Source organism: Staurois parvus, unplaced genomic scaffold, assembly GCF_062004578.1.
Source record: "Staurois parvus isolate SC_StPar_1 unplaced genomic scaffold, SC_StPar_1.0 ptg000607l, whole genome shotgun sequence".
NCBI lineage: Eukaryota > Metazoa > Chordata > Amphibia > Anura > Ranidae > Staurois > Staurois parvus.
In genome coordinates this window covers 477,899-488,348 of record NW_028318403.1, presented here as the reverse complement: position 1 = coordinate 488,348, position 10,450 = coordinate 477,899, and positions in this window count along the sequence as shown.

Genomic DNA, 10,450 nt, shown 5'->3' with positions numbered 1-10,450 from the left:
TATTTGGGGTGTTTTGCAGTCCATTTGATTGAAGATGCAAATTAATATTCTTTCTTTATTAAAATAACCAGCAGGAACAAGTTCTATGGCAGACTGTGGCTGGACAGGGCTGAACGCTGTACTGTGTGGTACTCATACTGTATTTAGGGCCCTATACATTCAGAGAATGCCCAGAATGCAGATCTTCTGATGAAGGTGGACACATTTGGTTTCTTCAGTCGAAGTCTTTAAGGAAGGACTCTGCTCAGTGATTCTACAGCTCAAGCTGTCTCTAGATCTTACACTAATACAGCGCCCCTCAAGTTTAGGTAGGGGGAGCTAGTTCATTTTTTAGCAGCCTGGGGTGAGTCAGCCAGGTTCTCTAGGCCAGGGCTGAAGGCTCTGCAGGTCAGTTCCCTGATGCTTCCCCCTGATCTGGAAGCTAGAGAAGTTTCTGGAAGGCAGTGGGTGAGGTGAGGAGGGGCTGATCTGCATGCTCAAGGGACTCTGACCATTCCTCAAGCAGGATGCTTGGCATAGGGTCAGGGTACCCCTTAAGTATGAGAGAGCCTGATCAGGTAGAAGATGGAGTGAAGGCTGGAGTGTGCTGTCTGGGAGGGGGGCCCAGGAGAGGGACCTAACTACAGGCAGGAGCTGAAAGGAGGATCTCTCTGCCTCATCGTCCACAGATAGAGGACAACCTGTGGAGCAGGGAAGGAGCCAACCCAGCGTAGGACCTGAAGGCAGCTACCAACTCAGCAAGCTAACATGAGAGACAGAGTGAGTATTCCTATACCCCCTGGGATGGATAAGGGGAGAGGGCAGTTAGGAGGAAAACCCAACTAGCTTCTCATCTGGGACAGTTTTATTCCCGTAATATTACAGGTTGGGCCTTCATTTGGCGGGAAAATGGTAATGGATATCTCTTGGGTTTTTTTTATCAAAGGAAAGCTGGCACAAAATAGTTTTAAAAAATATCATTTTTAATATGTAGCTGTAACTAAACAAAATGTTTCTTGCTTCTAACGATCGCAATGATACCACATGTGTATGTTAGTTGTTGTTTGTACCCGTAGCAGGGCTCAGAAACAACAGAGCTCATTTAAATTTTTTTATCCTACCTAAGTGCCAATCAACATATATGTGGATTGGATGTTGATTGAACAGCATCCAATCCGCATGACATGTGAAATAACATTGCTTCCTATGGTTCCTGTTCACATATGTCCGGTGCACTGGCACTACCAGAAGAATTAATATCATTGATATTAGTCAGTGTTCGGAATAGTGTCCCATCATTGGTGCCAGTGTTAGGAATAGTGCCCCATCATTGGTGCCAGTGTTAGGAATAGTGCCTCATCATTGGTGCCAGTGTTCGGAATAGTGTCCCATCATTGGTGCCAGTGTTCGGAATAGTGCCCCATCATTGGTGCCAGTGTTAGTAATAGTGCCCCATCATTGGTGCCAGTGTTCGGAATAGTGCCCCATCATTGGTGCCAGTGTTTGGAATAGTGCCCCATCATTGGTACCAGTGTTCGGAATAGTGTCCCATCATTGGTGCCAGTGTTTGGAATAGTGCCCCATCATTGGTGCCAGTGTTAGGAATAGTGCCTCATCATTGGTGCCAGTGTTAGGAATAGTGCCCCATCATTGGTGCCAGTGTTTGGAATAGTGCCCCATCATTGGTACCAGTGTTCGGAATAGTGTCCCATCATTGGTGCCAGTGTTCGGAATAGTGCCCCATCATTGGTGCCAGTGTTCGGAATAGTGCCCCATGATTGGTTCCAGTGTTAGGAATAGTGCCCCATCATTGGTGCCAGTGTTCGGAATAGTGCCCCATCATTGGTGCCAGTGTTCGGAATAGTGCCCCATCATTGGTGTCAGTGTTAGGAATAGTGCCCCATCATTGGTGCCAGTGTGCGGAATAGTGCCCCGTCATTGGTGTCAGTGTTAAGAATAGTGCCCCGTCATTGGTGTCAGTGTTAAGAATAGTGCCCCATCATTGGTGTCAGTGTTAGGAATAGTGCCCCATCATTGGTATCAGTGTTAGGAATAGTGCCCCATCATTGGTGCCAGTGTTAGGAATAGTGGCTCAAATCAGTGGGAGCAATAGTGCACCAAGGGCCGGATAAAAGCTAGCAAAGGGCCACATTGGAGACCACTTCTATATCCTGTATAATACATTGTATCTTTTTCTCCTTGCTAGTGGAGAAAAGTGTAAACAAATAAGTGTTTATAAATGTTTTTTTTTTTTTTTACTAGTTAGATTATGGTTGATCTAGGTTAGGGTTACTGTCAAAAGTCATGGTCAGAGGTAAAGGTCAGGGTCAAAGGTTGGTGTCATAAGTCAGGGACAGTGAATTTTATGTAGGATTTAAAAAAAACTACTTTTTTTAAATTCAGTGTTAGTGTGTTTCAGAGCTAATGCACACATGTGCAGTGCGGATTGAAGCTCAGGTTTCACAGTTAATTGATACAGTAGCTGTTCACAGGTTCAAGTCAGGTTTACATCAGGTTCAGGACAGGATCAGGTCAGGATTTTATCCTGTTCACACATATGCCGTTTAGAAACGGTTCCCATAGAAGTCAATAGCCTGTAATCTGCACCTGAACCAGACCGCACTGATTAGAAATCGTACATGACTCTTTTTCATTCCGCACTGGCTTCTAGGCTCCTCCTTGGTTATGGCATGTCACAAGACAAGGGGGGAGCCTGGGTAAAGAACATCCTCCAGAATTCCTGGGGGGAGAAGATCTGTGTTGGGAGGAGGGATTTTGTGTATTTGAAAAGAATTTGAGCTGGGAGTGGGGATTTGTGGAAAGAAGATAATTTTTGCTGGGAGGAAGGATTTCTGGGGGGGGGAGTATTTCTTCTGGTAGGGGGAATCTGTTGGGGGGATGAATTTGTGGGGTAGAGAGGATTTGTGCTTGAAATGGGGACAAAAGTTATGTTTGGAGGGGGGATTTTAACGGGGGGGTGGAGTTGTAGGGGTTGATTTACTAATGGTAGATAAACTGTGCACTTTGCAAAGTGCAGTTGCACTCTGCAAGAGCAGTTGCTCCAGAGCGTAGTAAATGAACAGATGATTTGCTGACTTCCATCATCCCATCATGTGCAAGCGAAGATTATGTTTTTTCTATTTTCCTTCCTTGTATTTGCAAAGTAAATCTTTACATCATTCACTAAGCTGGAGCAACTGCTCTTGCTGAGTGCAACTGCACTTTGCAAAGTGCACAATCTGTTTTCCTTTAGTAAATCAACTCCTATTAGTATGGGAGAATTTTTGCATTTTTTGAGATGGAAAATTTGGGCTTACAGAGGGAATTTGTGTTTGGGGATGTGTTGTACTTACCTCCATGGATGATGAGCTGTCAGTACCAACACAGCCAGTGCAGCGGTCCCTCTCCCTCTTTTCTGTGCAGTGTTTCTGGAATGGATCCAAGTACTTTTGATTGGTCAGCGCCAGCACAAGGTCTAGCTCTGATCCATTCTCGAAGCGCTACATACAGAAGAGGGAGAAGAGTGGGAACTTCTATCTCTGGACTGCTGCACCTGCTGCATGCACAGCTCGTCGACCATAGAAGTAAGTACAGCAGGAACAGGGGAAGGGGGGAGGATGTACAGTGTTGATCCTTTAATTTTTCTCTGGCAAGGTAAACTTACACTTTAACCACTTCCTGACCACCCTATAGCTGAAGTACTGCTACAGGGCAGCAGGGATGCGCAAAATCACGTATACAGGTGAAACTCAAAAAATTTGAATATCGTGCAAAAGTTCATTTATTTCAGTAATGCAACTTAAAAGGTGAAACTAATATATGAGATAGACTCATTACATGCAAAGCAAGATAGTTCAAGCCGTGATTTGTCATAATTGTGATGATTATGGTTTACAGCTCGTGAAAACCCCAAATCCACAAACTCAGAAAATTTGAATATTGTATGCAATCAATAAAACAAGGATTGTACATAGAACAATATCGGACCTCTGAAAAGTATAAGCATGCATATGTACTCAGTACTTGGTTTGGGCCCTTTTGCATCAATTACTGCCTCAATGTGGCGTGGCATGGAAGCTATCAGCCTGTGGCACTGCTGAGGTGTTATGGAAGACTAGGATGCTTCACTAGCGGCCTTCAGCTCTTCTGCATTGTTCAGTCTCATGTCTCTCATCTTTCTCTTGGCAATGCCCCATAGATTCTCTATGGGGTTCGGGACTACCCATAATTTTTAAAGGGTGCCTTGGCTGAAAAAAGGTTGGGAAATACTGAGTTAAAGTAACACAGCGCCGTATTGCAAAAAAATGGACTGGTCAGGAAGGGGGGTAAATCTTCTGGAGGGCAAGAGGTTACGTTTTAAATAAAAGGTTCCAAAAGAGTGGATCTTCTGCTGCTGATACCTTGCTCACCGGTCAGGGACCATTTCTATATTGTTTCAGCGCTCTGCATCACCAACATCTGGTTCACATCAGAGATGGAATACTCCCGTTACAACTCACAATCCCACATATACAATGACTCAGCCTGGCATTTTGTTTACAAATACAAACCACTTTCTCTCATTTCCCTTCACTGATTATCCTTAATAAGTCTCGAGGTCAACAAAGAGAAGATAAACAGACTATTTATGTGAAGCTTGAATGGGGCGGTAATGAAGTCATCTTAGCTGGGCTGTTTTCAGTGGAAATAGCTGATTAAATAGAGATTCATTGTTCCTACTAATGCACATGGACATTTCATGGAAATAATATATAACACTGGCTTAATGCAAAGTGAGGAGCACAAGAATGACTCTGGAACGTAAAGCACTTCCATTTCAGATAAAGTATTATGATGTACATGCTGATTGTTTACCAACATGCTACAGAGTATATACTATACATTTAACCACTTGCCCTCCTGAGGATTTACTCCCCTTCCTGACCAGGCCATTTTTTGCGTTATGACGCTGCGTTACTTTAACTGACAATTGCGCAGTCATGCAACGCTGCACCCAACTGAAATGTATGTCCTTTTTTCCCCACGAATAGAGCTTTTTTTTGGTGGTATTTGATCGCCTGTGCGTTTTTTAAAAGAAAACGCCAATTTTGAGAAAGAAACAATATTTTTGACTTAAATATGTCCAGTAAAAAAAAAAATTTAAATCAAATTTCATCATAAATTTGGGCCAAAATGTATTCTGCTACATGTCTTTGCTAAAAAAAAAAATCCAATACGTGTAAAGTAATTGGTTTACGTTAAATTCATCTTAGATTGTAAGCTCCCAGGATCAGGCCTTCCTAACCCTCTTGTATTGAACTGTATTGTTGCTGTATTGTCTCCCGTTATTTTGTAAAGCGCTGAGAAAACTGTTGGCGCTATATAAATCCTGTAGAATAATAATAATTTATAGCGTTTATAAATGGCGGTATATATACTAGGATTTTAATTTTTTTAAATTTTTACTAGTAATAGCGGCGATCGGCAAATTATAGTGGGACTGCGCCGGGCATTCTGTCACTGGGGGGAACTGACTTGGTGTCAATGACATCCCCCAGTGGCACCAATACAATGATCAGTGCTAATAAAAAGCACAGACACTGTATTATGGCACTGGGCAGGAAGGGGTTAACATGTGGGGAGATCAAAGGGTTAACTGTGTGCTGTTTTACTGTGTGGCTGTGTTTGTGTTTCACTGTAAGCACACTGCTTTGCATGGCTGTGCATAGGGGCTAACAGGGGAGAGAACCGTTTTGTTCTCCCCCCCCCCCCGTCGGAGATGCTCAGCAATAACCACGCGCCGGAAAATAATCACCAGCGGTTCGGGTCAGGTTTACATCAGGTTCAGTACTGCACAACCCCAAATGCATTGGTGGATGAATTTTTCAAGTTTTGTTTCCATCCATCCACCCCCTATCTTGGTCTCAGAGCGCAGGAGAGTTAATTTCTGGTTCAATTTTACATCAGGTTCAGGTCAGGATTTTATCCTGTTCACACATATGCGGTTTAGAAATGGTTCCCATAGAAGTCAATAGCCTGTAATCCTCACCTGAACCAGACCGCACTGCTCAGAAAACAGACATGACACTTTTTCAATCCACACTGAATCCAGTGCCAGTGCACCGGACATATGTGACCAGGCACCAAGGGAAGCAATGTTATTTCACATGTCATGTGGATTGGATACGATTCAAACCACATCCAATCCGCATATATATGAACCTGCACTTAGTCTAGGTTCATACCTATGCAGTTTGCATTTGATCCGTTTCTCCAGTAGATTTTGTGTTTTTGCATGTGTTTTTGATGAGTTTTGGATGCGTTTTGTATTTTTTTTTGTTTTCAACTTGTTGCTGAGCAGAATAAAACTCAAAATGCATCAAAGACGCATCAAAAATGCATTACATGCTTTTCTGCAGCGTCTCATTTGAAGTCAATAGAACCAAAAACGCATCGTTTTGCATTTAAAAAGATTCCCTAACCCTTTCCAAAAAACACACGGGATGAAAACGTGGAGATGTGAACCTGTCCCATAGGAAATCATGTTAAATGGACTGAAAAATGCTGTGGAAAATGCTTATGTGTGAACCTAGACTTGAGCAGGACTTTAATTCTTAGTCTGCCATGACATCTATACTTTGTGGAAACATAGAGTAAAGCTGGCCATGCACATAGCCAAATGAATGGGTTTTCAACCAAGCTGAACCTCCAACAGCAGCAGGAACTGAACCTAACTACTACTATAACTACCATTGCTAATTGTGAGCACTTTCTGCTCGGGGCTTCTGGTTTTTACGGAGCTGGCAGCCGAGCAGTCTGGTATAGACTTTCGGAGGGAACCGCATTAAAAAACAAGAAAAGCATGGAGTCCATACCAGGGGCGGACTGACAACTCATGGGGCCCCCGGGCAATAGGGATCATGGGGCCCCTGTGTCCTTGCCCAAACTCAAAAAAGCCTATGAAAAAAGGGTACCAGGGGCATCTCATGGGGCCCCCTACTGACCCCACCCCTCGGGCAGTGCCTGAGTTTCCAAATGGTCAGTCCGCCCCTGGTCCATACCAGATGTTTATGACAGCATGCAGCCTGGCAAGCCTGAAAAATGGGTGGGGTGAGAAGCGTGTGCTCCCTCCTCCTGAAGCAAACCGGGTAACATACCTTCATACCCTCAACACAGGGGGACCCCCTGGCAAAGCACATTGTCCCCATGAGGACAAGGGTCTCCTCACCACAACCCAGGCCTGATGACAACAGGTAAAACACACACAGTTTTGACAAGCCCTTTAATAAAAAAATAAATAAACAAAATGACCTATTAGACACATTGTCCAGCAATACAGATCCATGGCAATCCTGATGAATGACAACCTGCGATAAAAATAAAAAAAATAAAACGAATGTCTGAACTCAGTGCTAGTCTCGTGCCAATTCACATTTCTGCATCCCCGCTGCTAAACAAAAGGGTGGGGTCTCCGATCATGTACATATTTAGTTAATGACATCACCTGGGAGACCCTGCGCCTTCCAAAATATGGAAAAAAGTATACTTTATTAGGGATGCACCGAGTATGTGTTCTCGTGAAAATACTACCGATACCTTAAAGCGGAGTTCCAGTTGAATAAAAACTGTAGCTGCTGACTTTTAAAATATAGACACTTATCTGTCCCTCAGTCCAGCGGTGTCTTCACCACGGCTGGTTTCACCGGTTGTCTTCTCTCCTTGGCTGCACAGTCAGGTGCCCACTGCGCATCCGCGAGTAGCTCTGCACTTTGTGAATGGTCCCGTAGTCTTCTGGGACCTGTCATGTGTCCCAGAAGACTACAGGGAGGGAGGGGGCAGGACAACTTCTGTTTCCGATCACCTTAAGCTATCACACTGGAAGTTGGAGCAGGTACCTGTCAAATGCGGGTACCCGCTTCCCCCACTCCCCAAAAGTGCACAGTGGCTAAGTGGTTAGCACTTCTGCCTGGCAGTACTTGAATCGTTGGTTCAAATCCCAACCACGGCACCTCCTGCCTGGAGTTTGCATGTTCTCCCTGTGCCTGCATGGGTTTCCTCCAGTTTCCTCCCACATTCCAAAGACATGCTGGTAGGTTAATTGTCTCCTGTCTAAATTAGCCATATTATGTATATGCAGGGCTTTTTTTCTCAGAGGAAAGGTGGTGGAACTCCCCCACCCAAACCTGGCCACGCCCCCATCAAACCCTAGGACCACCCCTTTAGAGAACAGGAATGCAAGTAAAATTTGGGAGGGGCTATAAAAGTAAATGTATGGAATTAACACCGCCCCCCCCCCCACATTAGTAAGAATAGCGAGTAACACTGCCCCCCCCCACATTAGCAAGAAAAGCGAGAAAAATTGTATCGCCGCTCCTTACCTGATGCTGACGATCCGCGCTATGGTAGGATCGACGAGCAGAGGGCGTGATGACGTCAGCGCGCACCGCCGGGTGTACTAAGATACACCTTTCCTATGGGGGTGGCCGCGCGCCCCCGATGTTTACACGCTGGCGGTAGAGGGGGGGGGGTGAAGCGTGCATGTCCCCGCTCACCGGCTGTGAGCAGCGGCAGTGACAGGTGCCGGGCACGCGCAAGCATGACATAAACAAGCCGCGTCCGGCACCTGTCACTTTCGCTGCTCTGCATAGCTTGTCAGCTCTGCAGAGGCAGTCGGTGAGCGGGGACAAGAAGAAAAAGGTGGCGGAACGCAGTACCGCCGCGTTCCGGCAGAAAGAAAGCCCTGTGTATATGTAGGAATGTAAGTTAGGGACCTTAGATTGTACACCCCTTGAGGGTTAGGGACTGATGTGAATGTACAATATATATGTAAAGCGCTGTGTACATTGGCAGTGCTATAAGTACCTGAAATAAAATAATAATAAATAAAATAATCCTTAATGGGGAGCAGGGGACAAAGCAGCAAAGTGGAACTTCCCCTTTTGGGTGGAGCTCCACTTTAACCGGTACTTAGCGGTGTGATTTGCGCTAATGGATGCAAATTGCACCACAAAGATTAGCATGCGATTTGAAGAGGAATGAGATTCCTGTCCAAATCGCATGCGGTTTCCCCACTGCTCCTGTGTGAACCCAGGCTTGTCATAGCCCAAGTTCATACAGGAGCGGTGTGGGAAACCTCCCAGCAGCTGACCAATCAGATGCTGTCTAGCCCGAACTGTCATCACTGCAAGTAAAGAAAGCCGTGGGAATTTCAAATCCCCGCCGCTTTCTCTCCTCTCCTACTACTGACACTAAGCATGGGATGCCTGCAGGGAGGGTTCCTGCACCGCTCCTATCTGAACAGTCCTTCTGGTGCAAACTCCAAGCCAGCTTTCATATGTTTTGCACCGAGGAGAGGCTTCTGTCTAACCACTCTGCCATAAAACCCAGATAGGTGGAGGGCTGCAGTGATGATTGTCCTTCTGGAACTTTGTCCCATCCCCACACAGGATCTGTGGAGCTCAGTCAGAGTGATCATTGGGTTCTTGGTCTCTTACTAAGGCCCTTCTCCTCCGATTGCTCAGTTTGCCTGGGCGATCAGCTCTTGGAAGAGTCCTGGTTGTGCAAAAATTCTTCCATTTTAGTTTTATGGAGGCCACTGTGCTCTTGGGAACTTTCACTGCAGCAGAATGGTTTTTGTTATCTTCCGCAGATCTGTGCCATGCAATAATCCTGCCTCTGAGCTCTGCAGGCAGTTTCTTTAACCTCATGGCTTTTGCTCTGATACAATATGCATAGTCAGCTGTGAGGCCTTTTATAGAGAGGTGTGTGCCTTTCCAAATCATGTCCAATCAATTGAATTTGTCAGAGGTGGACTCCAATCAAGGTGTAGAAACATCTCAGCGAAATTGCATGGGGGAGGGCCCATGAAAATGTTTGCCCAGGGTCCAAAATGGCCCTGCCTCCACTTCAGGGCCAGACAGGCAGCAGTTGAAGGAAGAGGAAAAGATAGAATGAAGTCCCAGTGTAGAGAACGCACACAGAACTACAAGTCCCAGCAGTGCAGAAAACAAAGCACAGCCCATAGGGAACTATCTGCCCCAGCAGCTCCATGTATTTTCTAGTCTCCATCGAAAGAGACCTGCAGCCATGAGGTCCTCTGTCCATCACTGAAGTAAGCTCTCCACAGTCTGACACTCTCCTTTGTTATATGGTACTTTTAATTCAGCCAGAGACCTCTGTCGGTGCAAAGGCATCTGGCTCTATCCTGATCCAGGATACAATAGTTTATGTGCTTCCTACCCTTACCATCCCTACCCCCCATAGGGACACAGGTACTTACTGTCAGGGCAGGGCTGTGGAACGGACAGGTAGGCCTAGTGGCAGGGTAATGCACTGGCTGACGACAACCACCACCAACAGACCGAAGTCCCTCAGGGCGCGGAGTCTAAGTCCCAGGCTGCCCTTCACCAGGGCCCCTGATGGTGGGGATGGACTTGACGCAGCCAGGTACCAGGTCGCGGCCCCCGAGACACCCCGGCTGCGGTAATGGCTG